The sequence below is a fragment of the Equus przewalskii genome, chromosome 11 (genome assembly GCF_037783145.1).
Source record: "Equus przewalskii isolate Varuska chromosome 11, EquPr2, whole genome shotgun sequence".
NCBI classification, from domain to species: domain Eukaryota; kingdom Metazoa; phylum Chordata; class Mammalia; order Perissodactyla; family Equidae; genus Equus; species Equus przewalskii.
Window position 1 is genome coordinate 30,396,511 of NC_091841.1, and position 9,208 is coordinate 30,405,718.

The 9,208-nt window shown below is 48.2% G+C and overlaps 1 long non-coding RNA gene across 1 annotated transcript; it reads left to right on the top strand.

The window, feature by feature from the left end:
• Positions 1-1,900: 1,900 nt before the first annotated feature.
• On the top strand, positions 1,901-8,075 carry LOC139074536 (uncharacterized). Its single transcript, XR_011524219.1, has 3 exons — positions 1,901-4,492; positions 4,577-4,837; positions 6,428-8,075. It is a non-coding gene; the product is annotated as an uncharacterized lncRNA (long non-coding RNA).
• Positions 8,076-9,208: the final 1,133 nt, after the last annotated feature.

Sequence of the window (9,208 nt, forward strand, 5' to 3'; positions counted from 1 at the left end):
GACAGTCCAGTTTTTTTCCTTTTATGTGGTGATTTACCTTTTAGTTTGCAATTCTAGAAGAATCCCAACCTGACCTTGATGTATTCTGCTTTCCCCGGATTTTGTTTGTTAATATTTTAAGATTGTTGCGTCTGTGTTTGTGAGAGCTTGGTCTGTAACTTTGCTGTCTTGTGTTGTCCTTGTTAGGTTTGGCTCATGCTCGTCTCCTAACACAAGGTGGAAAGCGTTCCTTGTTGATTCCCAGAAGAGCCCCTGTGAGACTGGTGTTTTCTTCCTTGCAGTTTTGGAAGAATTGACCAGCAAAACCAGCTGGTGTAAGGTTTTCTTTGTGAGAAGGCTTTTAGTTTCAGATTCAGTTATTCACGTGGAAATAGGATTTTTCTGATTTTATATTTCTTCTTGTGTCTGTTTGGGTAAGATGCTCTTTTTTCCTAGGAATTTGTTCAGGCCACCCAAACTTTCCGATTATTAAGTGTAATATGGTTCATAATATCCTTATTTTGTGCAAGATCTCTTGTAATATCCCCTTTTAAAAATTTTTGATATTGGTAATTTGTCCTTTTCTCTTTTTCTTCATCGGTCTTGCTAGTCTTATGAATTGTAGTAGCCCTTTCAAAGGACAGCTTTTGGCTTTATTGATTTTTTTCTGTTTAGTATTTGTTCTCTATTTTGTTAATTTATGCTTTTTTCCTTCCATTTGCTTTGTGTTCTGTTTGCTGTTCTTTTTTCTAGTTTCTTGAGATAGATGCTTAACTGATTTTGGCTCTTTCGTCTTTTCCAGTCTATGTATGTGAGGCTCCAGCTGGCCCTGTAAGTGCACCTTTAGCTGCATCCCGCAAGTTTTGAAAGCCAGATTTTCGTTCTCTCTTGTGTGAAAACATGTTCTGATGTTCATCGTGGTATCTTTTTTTACTCATAAAGTTTTTAAAGAATTATGTCACTTGACTTCCCAATGTTTGTGGGGATTCTCTGGTTAGCTTTTTGTTGGTTTCTACCTTCCTTGCATGAAGATCCCTGTCTTGGTCTTTTGGGGCTGCTATAATCAGATGCATAGACTAACTGGTTTATGAACAACAGAAGTTTATTTCGCATCGTTCTGGAGGCTGTGAAGTCCCGGATCAAGGCACCGGCAGATTCCGTGGCTGGTGAGGGGCCGCTTCCTGGTTCGTAGACGGCCAGCCTCTCACTGTCCTCACATGGCGGAGGGGGCGAGGGAGCTCTCTCAACTCCAGACTAATCACCTCGCAGAGTCCCCGCCTCCTGATACCATCACCTTGGGGCTGACGAATTTTAGGGGGACGTAAACTGTCAGTCTGTTGTAATCTCTACGTACACCCTGCATTATTTCAACGTTTTGAAATGAGTCGAGCTTTCCTAATGGCCCAGCGTACATTCATTTTTGTTAAACGTTCCTTGGGCCCTTGAAAATGTTATTTATCGGTGAGAATGCAGTGTTGTATGTATACCAGGTAGATCAAGTTTGTTAATCATATAATTTAGATTCTAGTAGCCACATTACATAAAGTAAAAAGAAATAGGTGAAATTAATTTTGATAATGTATTTTATTTAACCTAAATATCCAAAATATTATAATTTCAATGTGTAATCAACATGAAAAGACTACTGAAATATTTTGCCTTCTTTTTGTTGTGATAAGTCTTTAAAATCGGGTGTGCATTCTTGCAACACGTCTCAATTTGAAGTAGGCACATTTCAGGTACTTAATAGCTGCATGTGACTGTTTACTGGGCAGCCCAGTTCTACACTCTTACTTTGTTTTTTTTGAGGAAGATTAGCCCTGAGCTAACATCTACCGTCAGTCCTCCTCTTTTTGCTGAAGAAGGCTGGCCCTGAGCTAACACCTGTGCCCGTCTCCCTCTACTTTATACGTGGGGCGCCTGCCACAGCATGGCTTGATGAGCAGTGTGTAGGTCTGCAGCCAGGATCTGAACCGCCGAACCCCGGGCCGCCGAAGTGGGACGTGGGAACTTGACTGCTGCGCCACTGGGCCGACCCCTACACCCGTACTTTTTTTGGGTCTGTTTTTTCTATCAGTTACTGAGAGATGTGTCTTAAAGCCTCCCACTGTGATGTTGGCTTTGGTTGTTTCTCCTTTTCTATTTCTATCAATTTTTCTGTCTTTTGAGATCGTGTTGTGAGGTGCATTCAGATTTAGCGTTTTTATCTTCTTGGTGGATTGCACTTTTATCATTGTGAAATGCTCCTCGTTAGTCAGGCTTCTTGCTGTCGAGGCTGCTTTATTTGATAGTGATCTTTGCCACATCGGTGTTCTCTTAGGTAGCGTTGGCCTGGGGATGTTTTGCTTTCACCTGTCTGTGATCTTGTATTTTTAAGCGTGCCTCTGTGGAGAGTATACAGCTAGTTTGATTTTAATCAATTTGACGATTTTTATCTTTTAATTAGAGCGTTTGCTCCATTTAAATATAATTGCTGGTATTTTGGTTTGTAGGTACCATGTTACTATCTGTTCTCTGTTTGTTCCACCTATGCTGTGCTGTGTTTCTCTCTGGCCTTCTGTTAGACGTATCGTGGTGTTTAGTTCGGTACTTCTCTCTTAGGTTGTTGGCTGTGTACATTCCTAGATACAGGGTGCATTTTACATTTGAGCCTTATTTACTGCTTTTACTACCTCCTGACACTGCTGTTTCCTTTGACACTTGAACTGCACTGAACTCCCTCCCGCCTCCTGTGTCATTATCATACTTTTGAATTTTAGATACATTTTTGGCATTATCCTCGTTTTGCACAGTTAGTGCTTATGAAGGTTGATTCTCGTAGTGACCCTTTCTGTTGCTCTTCACTCTTGTTTTTTCGTATTTCTGTCAGAGACTACTTTTCCCTGAAGAACTGCTTTCATAATCCTTTTAGTTCACGCCTGTGGGCAATGAGTTGTCTCATTCTTGTTTCCTGAAAAGTCTATATTTTGTCTTCACTTTTGAAGTGAAAAGTCTATATTTTGTCTTGACTTTCTATTGGGTATAGGATTCCAGGTTGGTGGTTATTTTCTTTCGGCATTTTATAGATGCCAATCCATTGTCGTCTGGCTTCCTTCCCTGTCCTTAAAAAGTCAGCTCTCAGTGTTCCTGTTGTCCCACTGAAGGTGGTGCCTTTTTTCGTCTGGCTCCTTTTGACACTTTGTTCTTGCCTTAGGCACACTCCGAAGGACTGCTGAAAACCAATGTGTGGTTTTCTTTGTTGAGTCAATGGCTTGATTCCTTCATCACTTTCAGACAAGTTTTGACCATTGTCTGTAGATGTTTCTTACTCCCTGTTCTGTCTTTCCTCACTTTGGGAGTCCCCATTTATATGGACATTAGACCTTTTACCGTGTCCTACATGTCTTTTGGGCTCCTTCTGTATTTTCCAGACTTTTTTCTTGTGACTTCTATCTGGCTGTTTTTTACTGACCTGTCTTCTGGTTCACTGATCCTCTCTTCAGTTGTGTTCAACCTGAGCTTAAACCCATAGATTGGGTTCTTAATTTCACTTACCCTATTTTTCAGTTCTAGAATCTGTTTTGATTCTTTGGTGAAAATTTTCATTTTGTCAAGTCTATTTTTGACCAGTTGAAGTCTGCATCTGATAACTACACTGTATGGGTCACCTCAGGGTCTGTTTCTATTTCTGTTTTCCTTTTTTCTCTTGGTCCTGTTTGTTGTTATTTTTCTAAGTGAACCTTGGGCGTTATGGATGAAAACCTGTGGAGACTCTAGGTGATGCTGTCTTCCCTCAGCGCTTCCTCTGACACACACCCAGAGGACAGACACTCTCAGTTCAGCCAGCTTCTGAGCGACTCTAGGCTGGATTCGGTCTTTGTAAGCCTCAGTCCTTATAAGCTGCCTTCATCTGCCCTCTCACCCAGGGTGTAGCCCCCGGGTCTCCATCTGAAAGCCTGAAGTGTTTCCCGGGGCCCCTCCTCCTTGGCAGGTCCTGAAGCCCAATTTTTGTCACCTGAAGACAATGAGATTCCTGAAGGCTCAGCCTGTCAGGCAGTTTTTGCACAGTGCTGGGCTCATTTTCTCTGCCTCCCTTTTCTCAGAGATCTTGGCGCCTTAAGTCCCGTCTGATTTGTCAGGCCTGTATTTGAATTTCTGTCTTCCCAGCCCCATGGAACTCTCCAGAGCTCTGTTAGCCAGTACTTTCTGCTTGGCTTTCTGCTGTTTTCTTCCCAGCTTATTGGTGCATTTCCCCAAATCCCTGAGGAACACCTGATCGTCCCATGCCCTGAGGGAGAGAGTGGCTCTCGGAATGTTAGACTGGCCTCAGTGGGCTGCCCTTTTGTTTGGAATCTTTGCCCCTCCAGTTGGCTGCCTCAGTATCTCCTTGATGCCTTCAAACAGTCTTAAAAGTGTATCCAGCTTTTCTAGTTGTTGGTGAGTGGATCTCCTGCAGGCTGTTCGTGTATGTAGCTGGACGTGGGCAAACAAATCGGTGTTCCCTCTCCATCTGAAGCAAGATGTCAGAGTCCTAGTAAGTATAGTGATCGTTATTGTTATGAGAGCAACCTAAACCCACTAGTCCTTGCTTAGTACCCCCTGTTCTTTTTCTACTCAGCATCCCGTTTGCCCTGGCCCAGCCACGTACACAGGGAAAGACGGAGCAGGTGGCCCACCCCACCAGGACACACAGGCAGCACCTCCGCTCCTGGCTCCTCTCTCAGCTGCTGCGCGGACGCTCCATCCTGGCACTGCTCCCTCCTCTTCCCCTTGCCCTGAGCCAGCCCAGGGCAGGCTTTGTGATGACAGGCTGGCAGTGGCAGAGGAGAAGGCTTAAGAGTTGGAAGGGGTTAAGTGACATTCTGTGAATTGATCACATGTGAGTCTTCACTTTGAGTGTTTAAACAAATTACTGCTTTTAAGCTTCCCTCCGGTTTCATTTTAAAGTTGAAAATGCAGATTTTGTTCTTGAAATCTAGTGCAGTGATTTTACAGTGTTTTTGAAAGCACCGAATGAGATTTTAATAAGACGTCTCACTCAGAGAGCTCCAGTATGTAAGACTGAGAAAAGAGAATCTATTTGGGTTGAATTGTGGGTGGGACCCCAGTTGTGGGTCCCCCAGAGTCCACCAATGCCTGAGACGGGGCGTGTCTGTAGGACTCAGAACGCCCTCGGGAGTAAGGTCTTAAAGCCACGACCTCGTGACGCCTGAGTCGACCTGTGTCGGGTGTGTTGGTTGTCAGAGCACAGGTCGAGGCTAAACTGGTAGCGGTATGAGGTGTGCTGGGGGCTGGAAAGGAAGAAGGTGCAGGTGCAGCCCGGTCGGCAGGAGGAGAAAGGACGAAAGATGATGCGGGGGACAGCTCGGGTGGTTGGGGTGACAGAGGAAGGTGCAGACACTGGGCAGTGTCTGGGGTGTTCTGGTTGTCACAGCTAGGGGCAGGGGTGCTCCTACACATTCTGCAGTGCGGCCCCCACAACGAGGAGTTACTACTATTCAGGAAGCAGGTGCCAAGTGGAGAGGCTCTGGTGGAGGAACCCAGGCTTCTCCCGGGGACTGCTCTAATCTCCAGTGGGGTGCGGCGCGCCCCTGTCGTTTCATCCTGAGTGCTCTTAGCAAGGCTTCCTCAAGCCCTTGCTGGGCTTAAGCTGGTGAGTAAATGAGGGAGAATTGACCTCGTAGTCCGCATGAGGTGAGACTAGCTCAGTGACTGCTGACTGAGGGTCCATTCTAGACGTCCCCTTCAGTTTAGATAGTGCCCCTCTGGTGGCCGTTACTGACTGCTGCTCTTGTAGGAGGAGGTGGCAGACCCCCCAGAAAATCAGGCTTATTTCTGTTGTGTTTGGTTTATGAAACAGTTAAATATATCCCTTCAAAGTAGTATTGGACTATTTGCATCTTCTCTCTTTTCTACACACTCAACTTGCCATCTCTTTGAAAGCAGCCCTGCCTTCTTTTCTTTTTTGAGGAAGATTAGCCCTGAGCTAACTACTGCCAGTCCTCCTGTTTTTGCTGAGGAAGACTGGCCCTGAGCTAACATCCATGCCCATCTTCCTCTACTTTATATGTGGGATGCCTACCACAGCATGGCATGCCAAGCGGTGCCATGTCCGCACCCGGGTTCCGAACTGGCGAACCCTGGGCCGCAGAGAAGCGGAACGTGCAAACCTAAGTGCCGTGCCACGGGGCTGGCCCCGCCTTCTTTTTTTCTTTTTGTGAATCCTCTTCTTTTTGCTGAGGAAGACTGGCCCTGAGCTAACATCCGTGCCCATAATTCCTCTGCTTTATGTGTGGGATGCCTGCCGCAGCCTGGCCTGACAAGTGGTGTGCAGGTCCGCCCTCGGGGTCCGAACCAGCAAACCCCACGCCGCCCAAGTGAAGAGTGTGAACTTAACCACTGTGCCACCGGGCCGGCCCCCAGCTCTGCCTTCTTGTCTTCCTGTTTCTGTCCCTTTAATCGTCTGCAGGAGCCAGCGCCACCCCCAGCCCCTCTGTGACTATATCTGGTTCCGGGTTCCAGGTTCCGTGCTCCTGGGAGACAGTGGTGGAGGCACACAGGATCGCAGTCCTCAGAGAGCTGACAGAGCGGATCCTTTCTCACGATCAGTACAGGTTGTGAGCGCACCCTGACAGGAGGAAGTAGTTAAGAGGAAAGACACGACCCGGTGTGTGGGCAGGCCGCCTGTGTGCACACCGTGGTCCAGCAAAGGCCTTTCGGAGGGCTCACGTTTGAGCCAAGATCTGAAGCTGAGCGGAGCCAGCCTGAGCGCTTTCCCGGTGCTGGGCCTGCTGGGGCCAAGGCCAGGGGCAAGGAACAACTTGGCCGCGTCAGGCCATGAAGCTGTTGCGGAGGTTCCTGGACCGGAGGCGGAGGGAAAAGACGAACAAGGTGAGGGGGACCAGGGAGTTGGGAGTCAGGTGGAGCCTTCCCCAGCAGAGCTGGGATTTTTGTTTTGTTTTTAAGGACTTCTGAGGGCCCGAGGGTATTGTGGCTTCTCAGGAAGGGGTTGAGGTGATTTGGGTGGGTTTTTATGACGCTGGTGCTGTGTGGAGAATGGGTTGAGCTGGAGGCAAGAACGGATGGGGAGTAGGAACCGTTGGTCCAAGAAGGCACTCCTGATGCCTGGGTTGAGCTGTGAAGTTAGTGCTTTGGGCCAGCACTAAAGTCCCCTTCACATCGCCCACCCCACAGAGCGCAGAGCAGTGTGCATGTGTATGATGTTGCAGAGATAGAGAATGTTTCAGTGGCGGGTGTGTAACGGCTGTGTGTGTACGCCTGTCACGTGCACAGCACTGTGTTCAGATACTTCCCGAGTGCCTGTTACGGGGCAGGCACTGTTCTAGGTGCCGAAGAGTCAGGATGTAGTAAGGGGCGCATAACCCAGGTATGTTTCAGTTGTGCAAGGAGAGCTGGAGGACGGAAGGGCTGTGTGGGTTCAGCTGGAGCAGGTGAAATGTGTGGACGGTGCGGTGGCTGCAGCCGTGGCTGTTTTGTCCTGGGTGTCTGTGCAGGCGGACTTGGGGAGGCCGTGATCCCTGTACTTTCAGCCACGCCCTCTGCTCTGTCTCGCAGAGACCTGCCTCAGCGCCACGCTCTCTACCTCCGTTTGGGCGGTCTTTGGGTTCCTTCAGTTCAACATCGGCCACAACCATCCTTTGCCCTCGTCTGTCCCTCCTCCTGTGAGCAGTGTGGCCTCCCCCCAGCCAGGGGCTCAGAAACCGGGGAGCCCGCTTCGCCTCTTCCTCAGCCTGCAGTCTGCAGGTCCTGAGGCGTGTGCCTGTCCTGTCGGAGCCCGCCTCTGAGGTGCACTGGCGAGAGCTGGACCGTTTTTTCCATCAGGGTGATTCGAGGAGCGGTTGGCTCCCGTGGCCTCTCCCGCCCCGGCCCCCTGTGGTCTGGCACCCGCCGCGCTGAGCTGTGGGCAGTTCCTCACATGCAGATGTGTTGTTTTCTGGAAACTTCTTTGTAAATATGCTGTTCTCAGAGAAGGCGGTCTTTTTTACTCACCCTGTGTTCTGCTTGCTGATTCTTCGTGCTAACGACTGCTAAGTAATTTGATAACTAACTCTTTTGGAGAACCAGTTTCGCCCTGTGAATAAAGATCTTCAAAAGTGCTCGTATTCTGCCCGAGCAGTTTTACTTCTGCTCCAGAAATGGTTGCTTTCTGGAGGGGACTTTCGGCATAAGGATGTTCACCATAACAACTTAGCGTGTTTACATCCTTTATTCCTGAGCAAGTTAGAAAAGTAATAGATGCCAGCATCTATTTATTTTTAGAAACCATTTAAAGCATAAATAATGTGTAATTCCCACTTCATGGGTTTACCATCTCTCGCTTTTGCCTCCCAGCCTCACCTCCTTCCCCCTGGTTTTGGCATCACCTCGGGAGGGACATGAGTTCCTGTGGGCCCGTTCTTGTGGTTGGAGGTGGGGCAGCGGGCCCTGGCTGTGACTGCAGACCACGCTGGACTCTCCCGGAGCTTCCTCGGGCGTCTGCGGAGGGCCACAGACAGGGAGCCCATTCCCAGCGACCTTCCTGGTCAGCTGGGGCCTTCTAGTAGTCGGAGTGCCCATTGGTGTTCCTGCCCGAACCGGGTCCTGTACTGGAGGTTGCGAAGTGGTGATTTTTCTGACTCAATCCTCCTTCATTTGTTAGCTGCTCCTCTTCAGTAAGGAGCATCCCTTTCTGTTCTCTTTCTCTCTCTCAGTTGCTGTGGCCCCTTGCATTTGTATTTATTCAGTGTATCGCAGTCAGTTATCATCATTATTCCTTTGGATACTCAGATTGTCCCCTCAGCTGGGCTCCTGTGTCCTTTCGCCAGGGCCCTATTAGTCTTTGAATGCTCCGTTGTTTCCTGACACAGAATTTGTCGCAGACCCACTTTGTGTTTCTCCTGCCTCAGATCTGCAGTCGTTCCTCTGAGGAGCCCTGGTTCCTTTTGGTGGGGAAATGCTGTTTAGAAATCAGTATCTGGGGGCTCGGTGTGCTCACTGTCACAGAGGTTCACATCTAGGTTCTTTTCGGGACAGAGCTGGAGAAAAATCTTGACAAAAAGAAAAACCTGGATTTCATATTGGTATTTCCTTTACAAATTAAACCTAGTTTTTTCCCCTTAATTTCTTTCTTTCTTTTTTTCTTTTTTCTTTTTTCTGCTTGATCTCCCCCAACCCCCCGATACATAGTTGTATATCTCAGTTGCAGGTCCTTCTAGTTGTGGCACGTGGGATGCCGCCTCAGCGTGGCCTG